The 20,055-nt window shown below is 44.0% G+C and overlaps 1 protein-coding gene across 15 annotated transcripts in view; it reads right to left on the reverse strand.

Annotated features, from left to right (window-relative positions):
* ZNF644 (zinc finger protein 644) overlaps positions 1-16,776 on the reverse strand; it is an 85,079-nt gene extending 68,303 nt beyond the window's left edge. For 5 of the 15 annotated variants that reach the window (XM_040564771.1, XM_040564783.1, XM_040564794.1 and 2 more), the window contains exons 1-2: positions 16,473-16,775; positions 12,168-12,466 (exon numbers count right to left, since the gene is read on the reverse strand). The gene's annotated coding sequence lies outside the window, so the exon portion shown is untranslated. Of the gene's footprint in view, positions 1-9,154; positions 9,266-12,167; positions 12,467-14,752; positions 14,844-16,472 lie in introns of those variants that run through there. The other 10 variants (XM_040564784.1, XM_040564791.1, XM_040564769.1 and 7 more) reach the window with 8 other exon arrangements.
* Between the last annotated feature and the right edge of the window lie 3,279 nt (positions 16,777-20,055).

Below are 20,055 nucleotides of genomic sequence, written 5' to 3' on the forward strand. Positions count from 1 at the left end.
TTCACCAGCACAGTAGATTTGCCAATTGAATCATAGAATCGTAGAATATCCCGAGCTGGAAGGGACCCACAAGGATTGTCGAGTCCAACTCCTGGCACCACACAGGTCAACCCAAAAATTCAGACCATGTGACTAAGTGCACGGTCCAAACACTTCTTAAACTCCGACACGTTTGAGCTTTACTCTAGCCACCTACCCTGGAAACAACCTCCAAATCTTAAGGGGGACGGGGGGAGCCTTTTCAGCGGAAGTTCAGTGACACCAACATTTACGGAGCATTACGCAGTCCTGCACAACACCACACCTGGCTGAAAAGACTCTCAAGGAGACTCCCACCTTGAAGTCTACAACACTGGGGCAATCTCTGGGCGCCGCTACATCAGACCAGGATTTGTCACCATGAGCTATTGCTGTCGATTAAAGCAGTAAGCACTTTTAACTGCTCCATACCTGAAGACAAGATTTACCATCCTTTTGCCATCTTCAATTGTTATAGTAAAAGACAGGTGAGGAAACATGCTTGGGCCGATAAATTTTTTGGCAATTTTGCACTGCACACAGACTAGGATTTTTCATCTTAATGACCTGCAGCTGAAACAGATGTTTTGCTTTAGTGTTTTAAAAGCACTTCACAAAACTTAACACTAATTTATTCTTTCACAGTGCAGAAAAAAAAGATGTTTGATGTAGTTACTCACATAACAGAACAATGTGAAAAATGGAAACAGATGTTTCTCATTTAAGCATGAATAAGAAGGAAGTGAAAGAAAAAAGATGATGTAGAGGTAATGATTAAGAGAAATGTGAGGGCTTGGTTAAGTCAAGACAATTTCTTATGGATCTCCAGTCAGTCCTGAAAGATCTTTCTAACGACTTGGTCCCTGATTCAGCAAGCACATGGAAGTGCTTAACTCCAGCTGTGGATGTTGTCTCACTTGCTTCATTGATAATATTTTTAAAGCTGTATAGCCAAATGAATGTTTTATAGTTAGCAGTTGAGGATGGAGGGATCAACAGCATTGTTCCTGTAGATAGTAAAGCACTGACTCTTCATAAACTACAGACATCTAAATTTGAATATCAGCATAGAAATAAAGTCAAACTGAAAATACTTTGCTTCCTGAAACCAGAAGGGTTTTGTTTTTACTGCAGCGCAGACAGTGCATCATGAGACCCTGCAGCAGCAAGCAGGGCCCCATTACATGCTCCCTGCCGAGAGCCCCAATTCCCCAGGGCGGCGCTGCCCGGCAGCTGGGCCCTGCTCCTCTGGCACCAGCCTCTCACGTCTGCCTGTCCCCAGCACGAGAGCTCCTGCTCCAGCTGCAGGGCCCCTCTGAGTAGACACCTTTAGGAGACCTCCAGTGACTCCGCTTTCATTGCAGAAAAGCAACCCCTTCCCAGTCCTGATAGTTCCGTGTCCAGCAGGATTCAGATGCAGTCTGAAGAACACACCTTTCAATGTTGGTGCGACTTTTTGTCTAAAATTCCCATGGCAGGTGAAGGATCCAAGCATGCCAATGCAGACCATTGAGCTTAGAAAAATTGTCCCCCTCCTTCCTTCCCTCCCTCCCTCCGAAGTGGAGCCTAGGCCCAGAGCCTCCCCAGGTCTCGCCTGGCAGAAGGCAGGGACAGCCAGGAGAGAGCTGCGGATCTAACCCCCCCCCCCCCCCCGGAGAATCCTCCCAGCGATTTCAGCACGCCAAGCACCTGCTCAGTTTCCACTCTTTGTTACCGCTGAGAAAATTACGCTGTCTCCAGCCTTACAGAATTATTTTTGGTCCATCTACACGAGCACATTCTGCCCTTTCCAGGGCAACCTGGCCCTAACCAGCCTTGCAGAACTGCAGCTACTCCTGGTGTTCCCAAAAAGGAAGAATGGCAAAAGAAATGTTCAGATTCCTTATGGATTACAGTACTGTTAAAAAAAAAAATCTCTTTGTTTCCAGACTGTACTAATCTATTAGGAACCATCAGATAGAAATACAGAGCAGTATATAAGTCCTTTACAAAGGAATACTTAGAAGGAAAAATTGAAAACTAAGATTCAAATTCTTGTTTGAGTTTTAAGGAAATGTTCCAATTCTAGGAAACTGTCACCTTCCACTCACTGTAATATTAAAATAATGTTTCTGAAATTGTCACTGATTTCAGCACAGTTGCTGAGAGAGATTTGTCCCTATGTGCAGTCCACAGACTGTGCATGCAGAATTAATAATCTCGTTAACATTACTATGTGCAAATGCTCCTAGGATGCAAAGAGATTTGTATTTCAAATTAATATTTTATGGGAATTTTGTGTGTACATGATAAATGAATAAATGGAGAGACACAAGGGGACATGCAGAACATGTGCTTCATGCGTGAGAACTGCATTAATTCTTAAATGTTTGCAATGGCCACAAGATAGTTAAGGAACAAAAAGATTTATTATTGTAATTACATAGGAGGAGAGAGTAAGAGAAGAAAAATGAGAGATCAAGGGAGCTGTTTCATGTTACAGTTCTTCCAGCTGCAGAGCTGGCTTAAGAGGTTCTCCAAAGCCTCCGGCCCCCATCCTGTCTACGCGATGTGCCTTCCCCTGGCTGCAGATTACCATCCCTTCAATTCTGCCAATTCCAACTGTTTGCATGTTCGAGCTCTTAACCAGCTCTTAATCACAACAGAGTCACACCCTTAGTCTGCTTGGTCTCTCACTCATTTTCAGCTGCTATGTAACAAGGGGCAATACCATATCTCAGCACTGATACAGTGCTGCGGATATGAAACAGGGGCACAGAAGGGAGACTGAGAGCAGGTCTCAGAGCTGGGGTTTGAAAAGGAGGGTTATTTGGAGAGATCACTGGTTCCCCGCTGCTTCAGCTCCTGGGTCACCCCCTTCCACACCTTTCCAGTTGTCCTTGTTCCGTTGAAGTTATGTTGCTACTCTGGAACGGCACAAAGCTCCCTCATGCTTCAACTATGAAAAATGTAATATTGTATTTGTCCAAAAACCTACATAAGTAAAAGAAGATCCCTGAGGGGATATTATTAACTGCCTGCTACTTATCATTGATGGTTATTCTCTGAGACAACTCTACTGTTTAATCTTTATGCTCTCAACAATAACCCTCTCTCTTTTTGATCAAGTGTTTAATTTTCTTGAAAGATTTTCTCTGACTTTAGTTATTATTGAAAGGGATTTTAATTTTACCCCAACTCTTTAATGGCTAAATCTTGCATATCCACTATTTCAGATAGGGGTATTCCAGTTATTCTAAGTAAATAGTTCAAGGATTCGGTCTTGATAGGTAGCTGGAAAATTTCAAATCAAAACAAAATTGAAATTGCTCTCTCTGTTCCACTCCAGAATAGAGTTTTTAGTCTCCCTGAGTGACCTGTCAGTGCATTGGAATAAGAAATGGATACTGCTAGACTGCTACAGAGCATACTCCTGTGTCAGGGAGTTTCATCAGTGTGAGCGGCAGCCCTGTATGTGAAATCAGTTAGCTGGTTATTTCATCTGCAGCTGATCAAAGACAAACAAGATAAAAAAGACAAACAAAAGGAAGTGGTGATGTAGAATGTATTCTTACTTTCCTAGTCTCCACAGGCAGTATTATCGCTAAATTTCCTCTAATTGTTTACAGTAGAACTTTAAAGAATAACAGTAGAGAAAAATAAAGAAAAAGCCAGTTGAGGTTCAGCAGAGAGCAAAGCCCAGAAGCCTTTGAAGCCTGCTCGCTTTCCCTTCCCACAAGCATCCTCAATTCTTCCCCATGATCACTGTAGCTCTGCAGCCCAGTCGAAGACCAGGTTATGAGTAAATATATAATAATATTTAGGAGAGCCCCCTTAGGAGATTCCAAACTGTTCTGGAGCCAATAAAATATTAGGTTGGGCCCTTGAATTTGTCAACTCTACTCCATGTTCCCAATAGTGGCTTACTGTCTTTGCTTGCCCTGTCTGAAGGGGCATGTGTGAAATCACAGAGCCTTGGTCTGCTCTCTCTTGCTCTGTTCAGCTGTGTGACTTTCCCAGAGACCCAGGTTCAAAATGAGAGCTCAGCATGTCTTTCTTGCAGGTTGAAGGAAGATGGTCCTTCATTCATCTTTAACAATCCTTTTCTACTATAATCCATCTTCACAGGTACCCTCTCGGCATGGAGTCACTCACAGGATGAAATCAGAGAGGTGCGAAGAGCTGCACAGGACACAGCTACTCCGTGACCAGGAATTCCAGTGAGGAAAAGACTTGAGTGAAAGTGAGCAGGGCCAAACACACAGCAGACATGAGGGTATGTAGATCTAAATCTCTACATCAAACTCTTTTTTTCCCTGTCTGTAAAAACAGCATTGAAACACTACCCTATTTCTCAAGAAAGTTATTAGGGATAATAAAATAATTGACGCTTATATAATACCATATTATCACAAAAATCATTTCCCTAAACCAACGTACTTTCAAATATTTCAGTTGAAGGCAAATTAATTTTACAAACAGGTACAATACAGACTATAAATGAGGGCTAGTAACTTCAGGATGATCTCCTTAAGATGAATCCAATATTGCAAAGTCTTTCAGAATATGTATTTACTTCCCATTGCATTTCTTTTGAGGCAGTTGGACTCAGCAGCCCCGTTTGCTTTCTCAGCATTCAATGCCAGAGTACACAAGCAGTATGGGTGGAAAGAACACAGCAAGAGAGATATGTAATCACCAAAGAATAGGAGCAACAGACTTAAAAAGAGCAAGATTCTCACAGCAGGTCAGCTGAAGTGGCAGTTGTGTGTTTCTGGGCTAGTACCAAGTGTCCACCACCACCTTGCAAGAGCCTTGTGACTTTAGATTTTATCTCCACTGACTGAAATACATAAATATTTCTAACAGTACTGCTGCTTCTCAGAAAGCACCAGTTCAGCCCCAGCATAGGACAAACTTTTCCAACACTATTTTTCGAATCTCCAAGGCTCAAGAGATGTGTGGAGAATCTTTCTGTGCTGCCCTTCATAGTTGCATTCAGATCTTCCCTGCTTAATGAGCCATGGGCTGTTGCTCTGAAACAGAGGACATCAACAGTTCAGAAAAAAATAAACCCCTGCAGATTAATCACCTGGCTTCCTCGTGGGCCCAATTCCAATCAGCAGACAGTGTGAAAGCAGAATATCACCATGTACACTGTCTGACTAAGCACGTTAGCTGATCGCTACGCCTGGCTTTGACAAGCATGTAGTATATGGGTCCTATTCCGTCGTTCATTTCAAATAAATAACAGAGGACTCCAAATGTCACTATATTCACAAAAATTGACAACTGTGTAGCCATCATGATTCTCTTTGCATTCCCCTTTTTCTGTGCCAGTGAAATAATGTCTATTTCATACTTCTTGACTTTTAAAGTGAATGTTTTATTGCTTTCTAAACAGCAGTAAACTGCTGTTTAAACAGTAAATGTGGTGGACCCTTCTGGGTCCACCACACAGTAATCCTTGCAAAGACCGGGATCTTAATTCACCTTGAGAACTACACTTTGCTAGAATCTGGCCCCTAATGGTTCTGCTCCTTGGTAAACCACTAGTAGTTTTATTATTACTTAACCCATCCACTCCATCTTAGTATAAAAGTGGTAGTATGAAAAGGAAACAGGATTAAAAGTTGGCCAAAAGAATGGCAAACCCTTTGCCAAACCCTAAATATAGCATAGGTGGGACACAGTGCTTAATTCTCTAGGAACACAGAGAAAGGAAACAGCGAAACAACCAGTTGTGCTGTTATCACAGTCTGCCCCATCGCACAGCAGTCAGCTTAGAAAACACAGATGGGATGTGGCAGTAAACAGTTAAACAGACCTGAACTGCTCCAATTTATGTATCAACAACTGCCCCATCGCCATAACCCAACTCTTTACCCCTGCCTGCTCCAGCCTTCCGTGGTTTGGGAGACTTTTTGAACAGTGATTCTATCATAAAACGAAGTAAATACCAGTTCTATCTCTTGCTCATTTCTTACCCACCTTCAGTCTCTTGTTGGGTCAAATCTCAGTCCCCCTGAACTCATTTAGCATATTAGCAAGGAAGGGTGAACACCCATCCTCATTTCTTCCCCTCACAATCTACCAGCTTGTTTCCCAACGTCTCCATTGTTATAGCCTGTAGAGGCTACAGGAGCGTGCTGCTTTGATTGCCTCTACCTTATCCTTCCAACAGGTCATGCAGGTCAGTGGTATACCTGGAATAAACCGGCACTGTTATTTCAATTGTCAGTCATGCTTCAGCCAGAAGGCAGAGTCCCATTAGCAGGGAGACTGAAGTGCTGTAGAGCAAAGCAGAGGACAGTAGCCTCTTTGATGGCAACTGTGCGCTTCAGCTCCTGCCTGTTAACAGGTATCCACGGGCACCGCTGTTCCCCTGGCTCTGTTTCCCTTTGATCGTTTTGCGTTGCTATTGGAACACTTCAGTAAAGAGGGCCCCTGTGACCGTGCACCACAGGCTAGATCCTCCACAGATTAAAAGCCAAAAAAAGACATGGTGTTTTTCCCTGAGATGAGGGTTTGGCCCTGTATTCTTAGTGTTCCTCTGCCACCAAGCAGAATGGAGTACACACAGCACCACAGATTCCCTAGAAAAGGTCCTTTACAAAGAACAAGCTGGATGTTACCAAATGAGCTGCATGTGGACTCTCTATAAATACGACAGTTTCAAACTGGACTTCTTTGTAGAACTCCAGCCTGTGCTAGGGTTGCAAGCCCTCGATCTGTGCACATTAATTCCTCACTTCTTTGTAGAGGCAAAAACACTGCTGAGAGGGATGCAAACATATTTGCTTTATGATGACGCATAAAGACTCTGCCTGGAGTCTCCCAAACAAGCTTTTCCTTCGCTTTAGTGGCATGCGAACAGTGCACACTACATGCTTTAAATGGGATTCGAGTCACTTTTTTCAGTGCTACTAGAGCAGGTACTGCTGGAGATAAAAGCAACTGTCTCAGAAGAGCAGGTATGACATCTGGTACATAGCACCAAAAATAATAAATCTTTAACTTCCTCTCTTACCTGCCAAACCTGCTCCAAGGAAATAAACCTGGGAAATATTACAAATGCACACTGCTCTCTGATTTCAAAGGAAGAACTGACCTATTTTTTCTTTGCCCATTTTAAACATTTCCTACGACAAAGTCAGTTTGCTAAAACAATAGGTTATGTTTGGAGTAACCCAAATCATGACAGAAAACTACATGCATATGACAAAGCCAAGTGGCCTGATGTTTGCACAGGAGGTAATTCACGCTGTTAACGCTATTTATAGAGCAGCAGCACCTTGGGGACCCAGTCAAGCTCAGCACACGTACTTGGTAGGCACTATACAAACATGAAATCTGATAGCCTCTCCTCTGCAGTGCACTCATACTTGGGATTTATGGAGGCTGATTGTGTCAGTCGCCATGCAATTTGGGAGTGGTCCTTTGCAGAATTATTTTCTCTGGTCATATTTGCGTAATAAATATTTTCCACATCCGTTCAATAGTCTACCTGGCTTATAAAATGGGAGATTTGTGTATTGGTGGAGGTGACCTACTTAAATCAGGAACAATTAAAGACCCACTTCCTATTTACAGGCTTGACTAAGGAACCACACAGAAAAAAATCAAACGAGAAATCAGGAAATATTTCTCAGTGCTACAATTCTGGTCATATAGGAGGGTCTATGGGGGGATCAAAAAAGGCAGTGCTTGTGATTCTTTATTAAAATGTAAATAGGACACATTTGGAGGCTGTCACCATCCCAATCGCCCATCTGCTTTTATTAGTCTTCGTTCTTTATTCTTATTGTCTTTGGTTTTCAGCGCTTGTCATTAAAGTTAGTTATGTTATAGGCATCTGTTTAGCATATTCTATATGAAAATGCAAATGGAGATGAAAAACAGTAAAATAAATATATGCAGTTTCCATATCACATATATATTTGACTGTAGCACGTCAAATACAAAAGAATTGTTTATCACTTCGAAAGTCTGCTTGTTCATTACGTGCATTTCTTTTTTACCAGCAGATGGCAGCTTACCATTATTTTAAATAGGTTCCTTTGTTAATATCCGATATTTTAAGTTCTATGTGGTTTGTAAAAAGCCTTGAACCCATCTCAAAGTTAATTTTTAATTCGATTTCCTTGTGCATCATCCACTCTAGAAAAAGTAATCCGGACTGAGCTATCTGTTTCAGTTTACAGCCCTGCTGTTGACTGAGGCTAAACATTATCTATAGAGTTACCTGACAGCAAGTTCACTCAGCACCAGCAGGCATTATCCAGCCTCAAACGTTCACTGCTGCTAACAGCCCCCTGAGGTCCACCTTACACTTCCTGACTCCCGTCTGCGCTGGGGGAATTGCACACAACTTAATTAACACCAGTAGCAGGAAACGCATGAAGGATGTGACTGTGCAAAGGGGCCAGTGGTTTATCTACCTCTGTGTCACTTGGGCACTGTCTGAATTTTAGATAACAAAGAGTTAAAACCATTGTCGTGGCAGCAGGGGGCTGCCTCCAGCACTTCAGCAAGGAGGACCATGGGCACAGGGAATCTGTGCCAGGAGACACAGCCTGCAGGGTGCTTCCAGAAACCCTGCTGCTGCCCAGGACCACCCTCTAACCCAGTCAGAGGCACAACTACAAGACGATCCTGACTGGTCTCGCACAGGGCTGACAACAAGCGCTTTCCTGGTGAAAATTTCCAGCTGTGAACGCAAACAAAATGAAGGGATGGGTCTGTCAGTCACATGCTGCTTTAACACATGGGCACCGATTTACCCTGGGCACTGCCTGACAGCCCTCACAGGCACAGCATTGCCAACCACATCCTAAAAGCAGGCACTGGGGAGAGACTAATGCACCAGAAGCCTCATTCTCCACTGAAACTGTGGCACCACTGCTCAGTCTGTGCGAGCCCAACTCCCCTACCCCTGCCCCAATGACTCCCTCCTCTGAGTCAATACCAGCATTCAGGCCAGCCTGATGAGGCCAGATTTGTTCCTCCTCCAACTCTGCCACCCACCACAGCACGCAACTGCTCCTTTTGACAGCATCAGCCACAGAGATTTTTAGAGGATTGAAGCAATCACGCGGACCCCAGCTTCTTGCAGGAGCAGCACCAAAATGGCAAGGAAGAGCAGAACTCCTCTCACCTTACACCACAGACATGCCAGCCCAGCCTTTTGTGATGTGATGGTATTTCAGGCACATACCCACTTCTGCCAGCTCTTCAGCCACTGAGCACGATGGTGGGTTGAAACAGGCTGCAGAGAGAACGGGAGTGCGAGGTAGGAAAGGGCTTCCCCTCACCTGCCCACAGGCTGGGGACAGACTGGTTTTGTGGGATTTTGTTCCTTTGTTTTTTCATTTTGCTTGCATGGCAAACTGCCCTTTCCCTAGGGCTGCACAGGTCCTCTCAAGTCCTGCAACTTTTGAATTTATGCGTTCCTTGTATTCTCACACTGAAGTGGCAAACAGGTTACAATCCAGAGATGGTTTTGCATCTGTTAAACAACTAAACAAATCTAAAAGTTCCTAAACAAAGAGTACTGCTACACACCAGCCTGTGGGCTATCTTGGGAATGCAGGGCTTTCTTTTGCAAGCAGTCCCACTTAGCCTCTTTTTAATGATTTGCAGAGGGAGAAATTCACCAGTGCTAGTAAATTAGGAGAAGCTGAAAACAACAGAGTGCACAGATGCATTATACAAATGGAGAAAGAGAGCTGAAAAACATGTGGAGGAGAAAGGAAATGTGACATTATTTGGGAAAATCAGGAGCGCATTACACTGCAGGGAGTAATAGGACACACGTGTACATGATACCAGGTGCTGGCTGACCAGGGAAAGGGCCAGGGGAAGTGCCCGCACTTCTGTGACACTGGATCCTTTCACAACAAGATGGCCCCCATACAGATGGGGCTGGATCCACCTCAAAACCTACAGGAGGAGCAACAGGATGACGAACAGGAAAGGAAACTGCATTTTGAATATCACAAGAAACCGCTGACACCAAGATGAATGATGTGCTGCCAAAAAGTTCATCATCTGGGACTTTTAAAGCTAGGTTGGACAAAATACTCAAAGATGTGCCAAGAGAGACAGCTCAGCACTATCAGGAAGGGACTGACTAACAGGCTAATTCTGAAGATTCCTGAAGATGCAGAACACTGGGTACCCATCATGAGGTCTGCATAGGCAGAGCTGTGCGTGTAAAATAAGACTGATACAATTCCAGCAGTCTTTTGTAGGAATAGAAAGCAAATGCATGTATGTATGAATCACTCAAAGACTTTTTAGCTTTTCATAGTTCCCGAGACAATCATACAAGCAGAAAAGACATGTCAGTCAACTTCTTTTCCTTGTGCAACTGCATAGACAAGAAGGTGTCCAAGTGAACCTGAAACCATCCTATCAACTTCTGTTTCCATCTGGGAATTACTTTAAGTAATATTCAAAATAGATTTAACATCAGTTATTACTCTGATTATTGCATTCCTAGGATAATGGATTTCAAAATTGTATCTTCCAGTTGAAGATTAAAGAGCTACTTCTAGGCTTCCTACCTTCTTTAATAAAGTAAGATTCAATCTAGTCTCAAAAGTTGAACATTAATATAGAGGAGATTTGCTGTCATCTTAGTAAGTGTTAGCAGTAATCATTTAGCATTCCCATTACTTTCCCACCTAAATCTCATCTACTCATGTTGAGAAGCAAACTGGATTTCTTATACACATCACCTTCATCTTGCAGACACTGAGGGATATGTCCCAGTGTTGGACCTCAGCTTTTCTGCTCTGCCTGGAAGAGTGAAAGCAGGTTTGTGCCTGAGGGCAGAAGGAGGGCAGCTTTTCACGCCTGTGACACACAGGTACCCCCTGACCTGAGCAGCCTGCTCCCTCTCAGGGGAGGTGGTTGTGTTCAGGGAAAAACACAGCTGGCTCACTGCATGGTCGATGTAAAAATAGCATTTAGAAGCCACATTCGATGCTGCAGTGCATAGTCAGCATTGGAAAGCAACACATTTTCCTCCAGAGCGCAAGACAAGCAGGGATCCTTTTAATTGTCCGATCATGCACATCAGCAAGCAGTGGAAGTCCATTTAGCTAGCCTTGCACTTCTTCTATGCACATCATCACCTTCATATTTCAGGGAAAGTCCCAGCACTTGCCTGTGACTACAGCGTATGCCCCCAGAAAGAGGGGCCGGGGGAAGGAGGAACAGAAGACACATCTCTTGGCAAGGTGCAGAGCCTGGCCCTCTCAATCTCCACTTGCAGAGCTGAGGTTAGCTTCTGGTCCTGCTGCTGGTGAAAACCAAGGGAAAATCCCACATCCTGATGAGAGTCTGGAGCAAAACTATGCTCCATGGATTTTGTCTGAGATAGAGTGTTGCTTTATTTCAAGGTTGACCTTGCTAAAACATGAGTTCTAATCACCACACGATACAGGATGGAGAATCTCTTAATTTACCCAGAATCTGCCTCTAGGCCAAGAGCACTCAGCCTCTTCGTAATCTTCTGCACTGTGTCACATTAAAAGTTAAATCAACAGCAGGACTCAGCCTAGGTTTGCCACTCTACAAATGTGCACTGCACTGGGAGGAAGGAAGAGTTGCAATCCGAGCCCAAAAGCCCGGGTGTGCATTTCCTCCCCACCCCCTTCTTTCCCCCTGGCTTTATGCCAAAAGCAGAGCAGCAACCAGGTGACCTTATCTGCTACCAGCACCTTCTGTTTTTCTGTGATTCCTATCAGAACACAGAGAAGCCATGATGCCGAACAACTACAGAATCTCGCTTTGCACCGTATTTTCCACCTCCCTTGTGAGGCACCATGCCAAACTCTTTGCCACTTGAGTGATATGAAAAGCAGATGAAGGCTGATCAAAAACTGCAGTTTTGCCCATGATATGCAGAGAATGTATAATTAGAAATTAATATTTATGGACTATGTTCCTCTATCATCATTTTTCTGCCACAAAGTATCGCTACAATGTCACTTAGAAGACAAGAACGGTTGATAAGTCTCTGAGTGGAGAAACATGGCAGAGTACCACGCAGGGAACAGAAGCAGATCAGAGCCTCACAGTACTTGGCTCTAATGAGACAGTGGCCTGCAGGACAGGGACAGAGCAGCCCAAGGACAGGAGAGCTTCAGGACGTTAAATACCTGGTGGCTGAGAGCTGGTGCAGCTGCAGCAACCAAGACAGGTTTGTCTTCATCTGCTGTGAGCAGAGCTGTGGGCTCCTTCCCGGTGGAGGCGGACGTGGGTCAGGTCACGTGCAGCTGTGTCCCTGGAGTCCGGCTTCCTGCAGCATGCTCTGCAGAGGGCAGCAGCTCAGTCAGCTCAGGAACTGAAGCCAGTGAAAACAACTCAGCCTCTCTCACATCACATGTCTTACTGCATGTCCCTGCACAAGAGCTCTGCCTTTGCCTGTTGATTTTTGGGTAAAGTCCTAGGAATGAGCCTGGCACCAAAAAAAAAGAATGGAGCTTCTAAATAACTGGATGCTTTAAAATATTTGTACTATAGTGTGTGTAGCAAATCTGAAAATTAAATGTATGGCAGAAATTCAGGATTTGACTGTGTGAAGGAGGCCACATCACATCAGAAGCCAACCTACGATTAAAATCAGGAACAAAACAAGACCTGGTCACCTACAGAATGGAGAACACCCTCAAGTGAAGCAAAGAGCTGAAACAAAAAGACCCATTTGTGTCAAATACCCTTTTACCTCCTGGCAGCACATAAACTCCAAAAGGCCAAACTTGCTTTTGTGGAAACTTTTCTCTGACTAAGAACCTGGGGTTTTAGTCCAGCATCTGAGGAGATCTTTGGACAAGCTGCACACTGCTACGTACTCTGCAATTCTACTTGGCTGGAGTGTTGGACAAGTGCAAGACTAATTCTCCATCCAAGACTCATCTACTGTGGAACATATGATGAAGCAAGTATACACTGGCTAGGTCATTGGGTCCTATAAAGTACAAATGTGGCAAGGGTTACTAACAAAAGAAATTGCAGGATGTTCTGGAGTTTCATTTACAGCTTGTTTATTGAAAGTAAGGATACTTACCCTGGAGTAAATTTTGCTCAACGAAACTCAAAGTTTAAGTAAATGCAAATAGCCTACCCTGAAAATGTGAAAAATAAACAAAATATAATTTAATTTAATTTGAGCACCCAAGCAAGTCATTTGCAAGTCTTTTTAATGTTTAGGAAGAAAAAGACTTAGTTCAATCTCTACAAATGGTTTTACTTATTTCTGTTACTTTCCATCTCTTGAGGATAATCTACTCCTAATAAGGACAATTGCTTAGATTTATTACCCCACTGAGGTCTCGTTAAAGATCTAACAAAAATCCTATTTAAATGAAAGGACAATAGAATCTTTAAAGTCTGTGTAGAGTTTAATTAAAACCTGAAACAGAATCCATGTCTTCATGCATAAGAAGAGCAAAAACAGATTTCAAAGCTGTTAAACTACATGTAATTGGTATAAACTACCCATTGAGCCAAAGTTAAAAAAGTAGGCTATCACAAGAAATTTGGAGTCTATTAATAAATAACAAACCTGATAGAAGTGCATAGCGCCACGTTTTTGCATGCATTTTTTAATTTTCCTAATTTGCTAGGCATATCTTAGAGTAAACATGAGACATACTAGCTGTTAAGTTGAACAAATCCAAAAGGGACAAAAAAAGAGGCTGACTGAAATCAATGCATTAATATACACCAGTATTTAAAAACGTTTCATAACGTTCCCAAAGAGAGCATGTAAACTGCAGCAATCTCAGTGCAAAACTGCTGTAATCTGTGTTCCCATGTAGTCATTATTCACACATGGGAGTATACAGTTCCTACAGTAATTTTTCATGCATGAATTCTTTAAAACCCCAAATCACTGACATAAATACACAAGGGGGACCTCCCTTTCGAAAGTTAGCGTTTTATGAACTGTGGAAGGGAATGTGAAGATAAATGCCAGTCTGACACAGCTCTCCTGTAGGGGCCTCTGCAGCCCTCTGCAACTGCAGGCACACCAGAGCCTCCCCGGGCCAAGAGCCACCAGCAGCCCCTTGGCCCGCAGCTGCAGTGCCAGACCCAGCAGGGTCAGCACAGGACAGACCCACGTCTTCCAAAGTCTCCCTTCCCCCTGCCACCATGCAACTGGGGCTGCACGTGTAAGGAAGGGAGGTCAGCCCGACAGCTGCTATGGGCATGGAATTTCCTCCTCAGGAGATAATAAATTCTGAGGCAAAAAATAATAATAATAAAAAAAGTTCCTTTGCTTATTTCTGCATTAAATAAAAGCCACTTTTGCTTCTCTGCTTTTCCACGCGATGAAGGCCTTTGGGCTGAGCAGGGCCGGCACACAGACGGGCTGTGCTAAGGAAGCCCACGCAGGGCAGCTGCACATAGCGGTGAGCGTACCGCAGCGGCTGGGAAAGGGGCAGCAACATGGCGGCCGGCCCTGCTGGCTGCTGGCTCAGCCCGCCCGGAGGGGCGGCAAGAACGGCAAAGCACGGCCGTCACTGGGGAGCCACAGCCCGAGGCGGGCCACGAGTCCCTGCCGGACAGCCCCGCGGCACGGCGTGCCAGCCTGCCCCCTGCGCTGGTCAGCCTCGCGTGACTGACGTAACCCGCTTTGTTAAAGCACGCCTCATGCCCGCAGCAGGTGGCCGTCTTGCTATTGAGGCTGTTCCCCGTTTCAACGGCAGCTCCTCCCAGCGCCGTCCTACGCAGCCAGCACCTCGGCTCTGCAGTGCCTCACACCCGGCTAGAGGCCGCAGAGCTGGGGCCGTGTGACCGGGCAGACCGGCGCCCTGCGCGCCCCGGGGCCGCCTCCACTCCCCGTCCCCCACGAGCCCGCCCAGCGCCACCGGCACCGGGCGCAGGGCACGGCCCCGCCGTCACCACGGCGGCGGCTGAGCCCGCCCCGCGGGCCAGAGGCAAGATGGCGCCCGCCCCGCCCGTCTCCATGGCGACGGCCGCGTGAAGGGGACGCAAGGAAATGGCGCCAGAGCCCAGCGGCGTGAGCTAGGCCCGGCCCCGCGGTGGACACCGAGGCGCACTCCGGGACAGCGCCGCCCTTCTGCCAGCCCGGCAAGGCCGCCTCGGCCCCAGGAGCTGCTTTCCTGGCGGTTTTAAACCCGGCCGCGCCTCTTAACGCCCGTTTGTACGCCTCGCTTAAATAAAACAAAACAAACGCTAGCTCTTCCCGCGTACAGCTTTCCCAAGGCAGACGGGTGATCCGCAGTGCACCTCGGGCTGGGGCGTGTTAGTGTAGCAAGGGGAGATGCCCAACGTGAGGCCCCTGCGGAAGCCACATTAACATGGCATGCAGCACATCCCAGGGTTGTATCCATCAATGCTCTTTTAAAATAAATGTGGTCTGAAGCTTTGTGTCAGAGGCTTTCACAGATGTTTACAGCTGTTAGCCAGTACTTGGAATTATTACCAATTCCAGATAGTGGTAAAGAGCTCATTTCCCACTGCATGCTCCTAGCAACTGGCAATGTAAAGTTCATGCTACTCTTTTTGCAGCTCTTTCACTAGAGATGCAAACCCAGCACCGTTTCAAGGCCACGTGTAAAGCTGCAAAGCTGTGATGAGATCTTGGAGCATCCCAAGCACTTTCACCCTTTCATGAGGCTACCACACAGGACTACATCTTGGTAAGTTATTACTAAGACACAAATAAAAAACACAATTGAAAAGACATTAATAGCTGCCAATGGTGACTCCAAGCAAGATTTAGGATCTCTATTTTACTAGCGTTGTGTTGTTCACTTGTCATATGCGTGAGTTTTAGTCTGCTTTGCTTTTTGCACACATCCACTTTTTCCTAGTAAGAACAGCATTGATAAGAGAGAAGCTTCCCAAAGGGCTGGAGACAGGGTATAATCAGTCACTAGTTTTAACTAATTTCAGAGAACAACCGTGTTGGCACAACAGCTGGGGTGGCACAGGGCAGGAGCAGCGCTCACCAGCAAGCAGTGCCAGCAAGTTTTTCTGCCAGAACACATTTAACACAGAATTACACCCTCAGTGAGTACTTTGATTACTGGTTAGCTTCCAGTTTCTTCATGAGCACATTCCAGTCACACTAACTTCTAAAAATAGCTGGCCAGTCAGCACAGTCTTGTCTAGCAATAGAAACCATGGCTTCCTAACTGCAGCTGCATTATGTTTGTCCACAGCAGAGAAAGGTCAAAATACAGGCAATGAGGGTGAAGAATGCCCATAACTTAGCATGTCTGCATTGCTCCAGAAGCCTCAGTACTCAGATCGTTCCTAAAGCTGTGCCTTTGGAGGTGGTAATATGTTGCCTGATAGTTTTTGTTTTCTTTTCAAGTTATTGGATGAATTGAATTAAAAGTCTTAGACCAGATGTCCCTCTCCACAATAACAGTTATGGGACAGGCTTCTTCATAAAAATATCCTGTGGGAGTCTTCCTTAGCAATCTTACCTGATCTGCCTGTGCCTTCAGGGGAGCGGATTGTTGTTCTCTTGAGCTGCTCTGCGGAGGCTGACACTCAACATGTGGCTGCTCTGAGTGCTTGCCTTGATCCACAGCCTGTATCAGAATGTTTGCATGTCTGACAGCCGCCTTACCTATAGCCACAGTCACAAGTTTTCCAGTGAATACTTATGTAGCTTCAGCAGCTGACACTGTATCAGCCTAGCGCTCCCAGAACATATATAGGAGATGGAGGAGTAAGATGAAGTGCTTTACTTCCTTCTCTGCATCATCCCACCCCAGAAAAGGAAACAGTTTCTCACAGGCCTTCAAGTCAGCAAAAGGTGTGTCCTACAATTAACTTGCACCCACAATACCTAAACGCACACTTGAATGTTTCAGTGCTAACACCTGAAACCTTAAAAGCAGAGGACATTTTAAAATCAACCTAAGAGTGACAGATAACCCAAAGAAGGATATATAGCTATGGGAAGCATTAATGCAGAGTAAATCTAGTCAATAGCAGAAGTCAGAGTTACTCCTAATCTCTTCTGGTTTACAAATTTCCTTTTCTGTAAGAAAGGCACTTCAGCACTTTAAGAACATGACCAACACCTGGAATTTACACACTCTTGTAGAGCTCATACATACCCAAGTGAGCCTGACTGCACTCCACTGAGTGACCAGGCCTGTCCCACACCTGTTACAACTTACCCATTTTGCAGGACCAGCACCCAATTTTCTCTTTTCTAAAGCTGAAACCAATCAAACAAAAACGTAAAAGACAATGTTAAAGAATAGTTAGCTCTTTCTGAGCTGAATTGGGATCCTGAATTAGCAAGTTTCTTCAGGTGAAAGCTTTTCCTTCTGACGAGCACGCCCACAGAATCCAGATTTCTAAGAGAAGGTATTATTAGAATCACAGGAGAGAATTACTCTTTAAACCATTAGAAGTCTGATGGGCTGGAGAGCTAGACTAATTAGAAAAGCTTGAAAATGAACGTCCCCTTTGGGTCAATGTAGGGTGAATCTTTGCATTTTACTTCCAATATGAAAATTTCCAAGTGGTTCACAGAGCACCACAGACACCACTCAGCCTTCTCGAGGGAACTCTTCATTCTCCTGTCACTTCTAAAGCTTGGCTCTAACCTCAAGTAATTCCCCAGCTCCTCCACAACACTGCCTACAGGATCTTGGCTCACTGCACTTTCCTTCTCCACCCCATTTGGGAGTGCCAGATGTTCCCTCCCCTGAGCATTACTCAGTTCCTCTCAGAGGAGCAGACATCTGCCTCTCTCTCCTGCAATTCAGAATACAGGAGGTGAACAGGCATTTTCCTTACAGCCTGCCTCCATGCCCTACCAAAGTCCCAGCAACACAGTAGTGGAACAGGCAGTACTTCTGCAGCGAACTGAGCATGCACACTGAACGTTCATCACATCACAAGCAGGCAGAATCCAAGATTTTTTATATGAGGCGCAACTAAAGGATGACTTGGGTTTTTCCTTGAACCAATACTTTTTGTTTATATAGACTGTAAAAAAGTCCTGTTTTCTTGAGCTTGCTTCCCTTTTTTTTTTTAAAAAAAGTATGAGGTATTTTTTTGCTCAAAATTCAAAGAGATGCACTCAACCATACTAAACAAACACACTTTTAGCATTTTATAGTGACACCAAAAGTAGCCCACCTAATGACTAGTCCCCTTTACCACCATCTTACTTTCCCCTCTATTGCTAAGTAGTGATCCATTTTATAGGCATGTACATGCAGATACACCCAGCTAATAAAACAAAATGCATTGAAACCTCTACCCAACTTTGCATCTACTTAAACTGACAGTGAAGCCATACAGTATGCTAGGAACTATCTTTAAGTATTCTCAAGTAAAAACAATTAAATTTAAATAAAATCCAAAAATCATAACAAAGTTTACAGCAGGTCCTATATGAGTGTTGAGACAAGAACTTAATACCTTGTTTCTTTTCAGTTTGCTACTTGTTTTGTTCTATGTTTAACTACTGAAGAATGCTAGCAAGAAAAATGGTTTTGTTGTTATTCTTTTAGTGTTTTTCCAGGCACCATAAGACAGTTGTTCTCCAGCAAAACTTCTGCAGAAGTACATTCTGTGGATAGGATGAATTTTAAAAGGGTGACCAGATGGTGGCACAGTAAAGGCCCTTCGTTTGAAGGGTTGCATGTGCACATTAGGAACGTGCCTTGTTTTCCATATGCATATAAGAGAGGGTTAGACACTCACACTTCTCCTCACCCAGAACAACGACTTCCCAAAACATTTGTCAACAGAGTATTTACTACCAAATCCAGAAGGAGTTTGAGATTCTAACACTGTCCCCATTAATGAGAAAAAATGTCACTGTACAAAAGCCTTTTTTTCCCCCTACTCTTTCTTATCAAATCCTTCAAACAGCTGATAGCTAGCTTTTATAGATTGTAAAATCAGATAGAATTCTATTATTTTACTACAACCCGAGGGGTCAACTTATCACCTGAAAACCATTTTACATGGACAATTTGACTTTCATGTGGAGTGTCAGAACATACCCTAGATGTGAATCTAAAATAAATTATATAGAATACTGCCTTATTTGTGCTGAAATTTATTGGTCCCACACTGCAATAATTTTGAATACTGTATCCCTTAAGCTACAGTGCGGAAATATTATTAACTGCTTGAACTGATAGAGCATTTCTGATTGGCTGCTATAAACTCTATGGACAGAGACTAATTTCAATTGAATCACATGCTTATCTGAAGATATTTTCCACCATTTCAAGCAGCCAACTTTATTTTCTTCCAGAATATACTGTCCATTTTATTACCATCATCCTCAGTATACACTGTCATTTCTGTAAATCTGTTCCAGAAACTAAGAATGTATCTAAGCTTCTGCTAATATGGTTGTCTGAAACAATCACACCCAAGAGAGAGGGAGAGAGATCCACTTGTACCTCTTACCTTCCTAAAACAGGTTATTTTCCTCACTAAGCAAGCCTCCAGTCTCTGAAATGCCATTAATCACTTTCTTTAATCACTTCTACTGCCATCCTTTTGAATTAAAATTATTTTGATAATGTGTTGATGCTTTAGTGAATGCTGTTTTTACACCTATCAGTATGATTTTAAGAAACCACCCAACTAATCTCAGAGCCCAAAATCTTTTTAACTGAGGAGATACTGAAAATGTTGTCAATGATCCAGCTGCTGGTTGACTATTCTTGGAGCAGAAATTTCCAACTAGGCAGAAAAACCTCCTCCAGGCATAACTTGTAAGACACAAGAATGGTGCCATGGGATAAAATCATTTTATTTCCTGCACACAGTAACCTAAGAAGTCTGGACTACAAAAGCTAAAATATTATATCACAATCATGAAACAAAAACAGAACAAACAAAAACCACTCACCTTTGGAAGTCCTAGTAATAAACTCTATTGACTCACTTCCACTCAGATGAATTAATAACACTTATAAACCAAAAGAAATTGCTAAGACGGAAGTTCTTACCTCAATATATACCAGTTTCTAGACAGCACTACCCACACTTTTCCTTTACTAAGCTGCATCAAGCTTC

This window comes from Cygnus olor, chromosome 8 (assembly GCF_009769625.2).
Source record: "Cygnus olor isolate bCygOlo1 chromosome 8, bCygOlo1.pri.v2, whole genome shotgun sequence".
NCBI lineage: Eukaryota > Metazoa > Chordata > Aves > Anseriformes > Anatidae > Cygnus > Cygnus olor.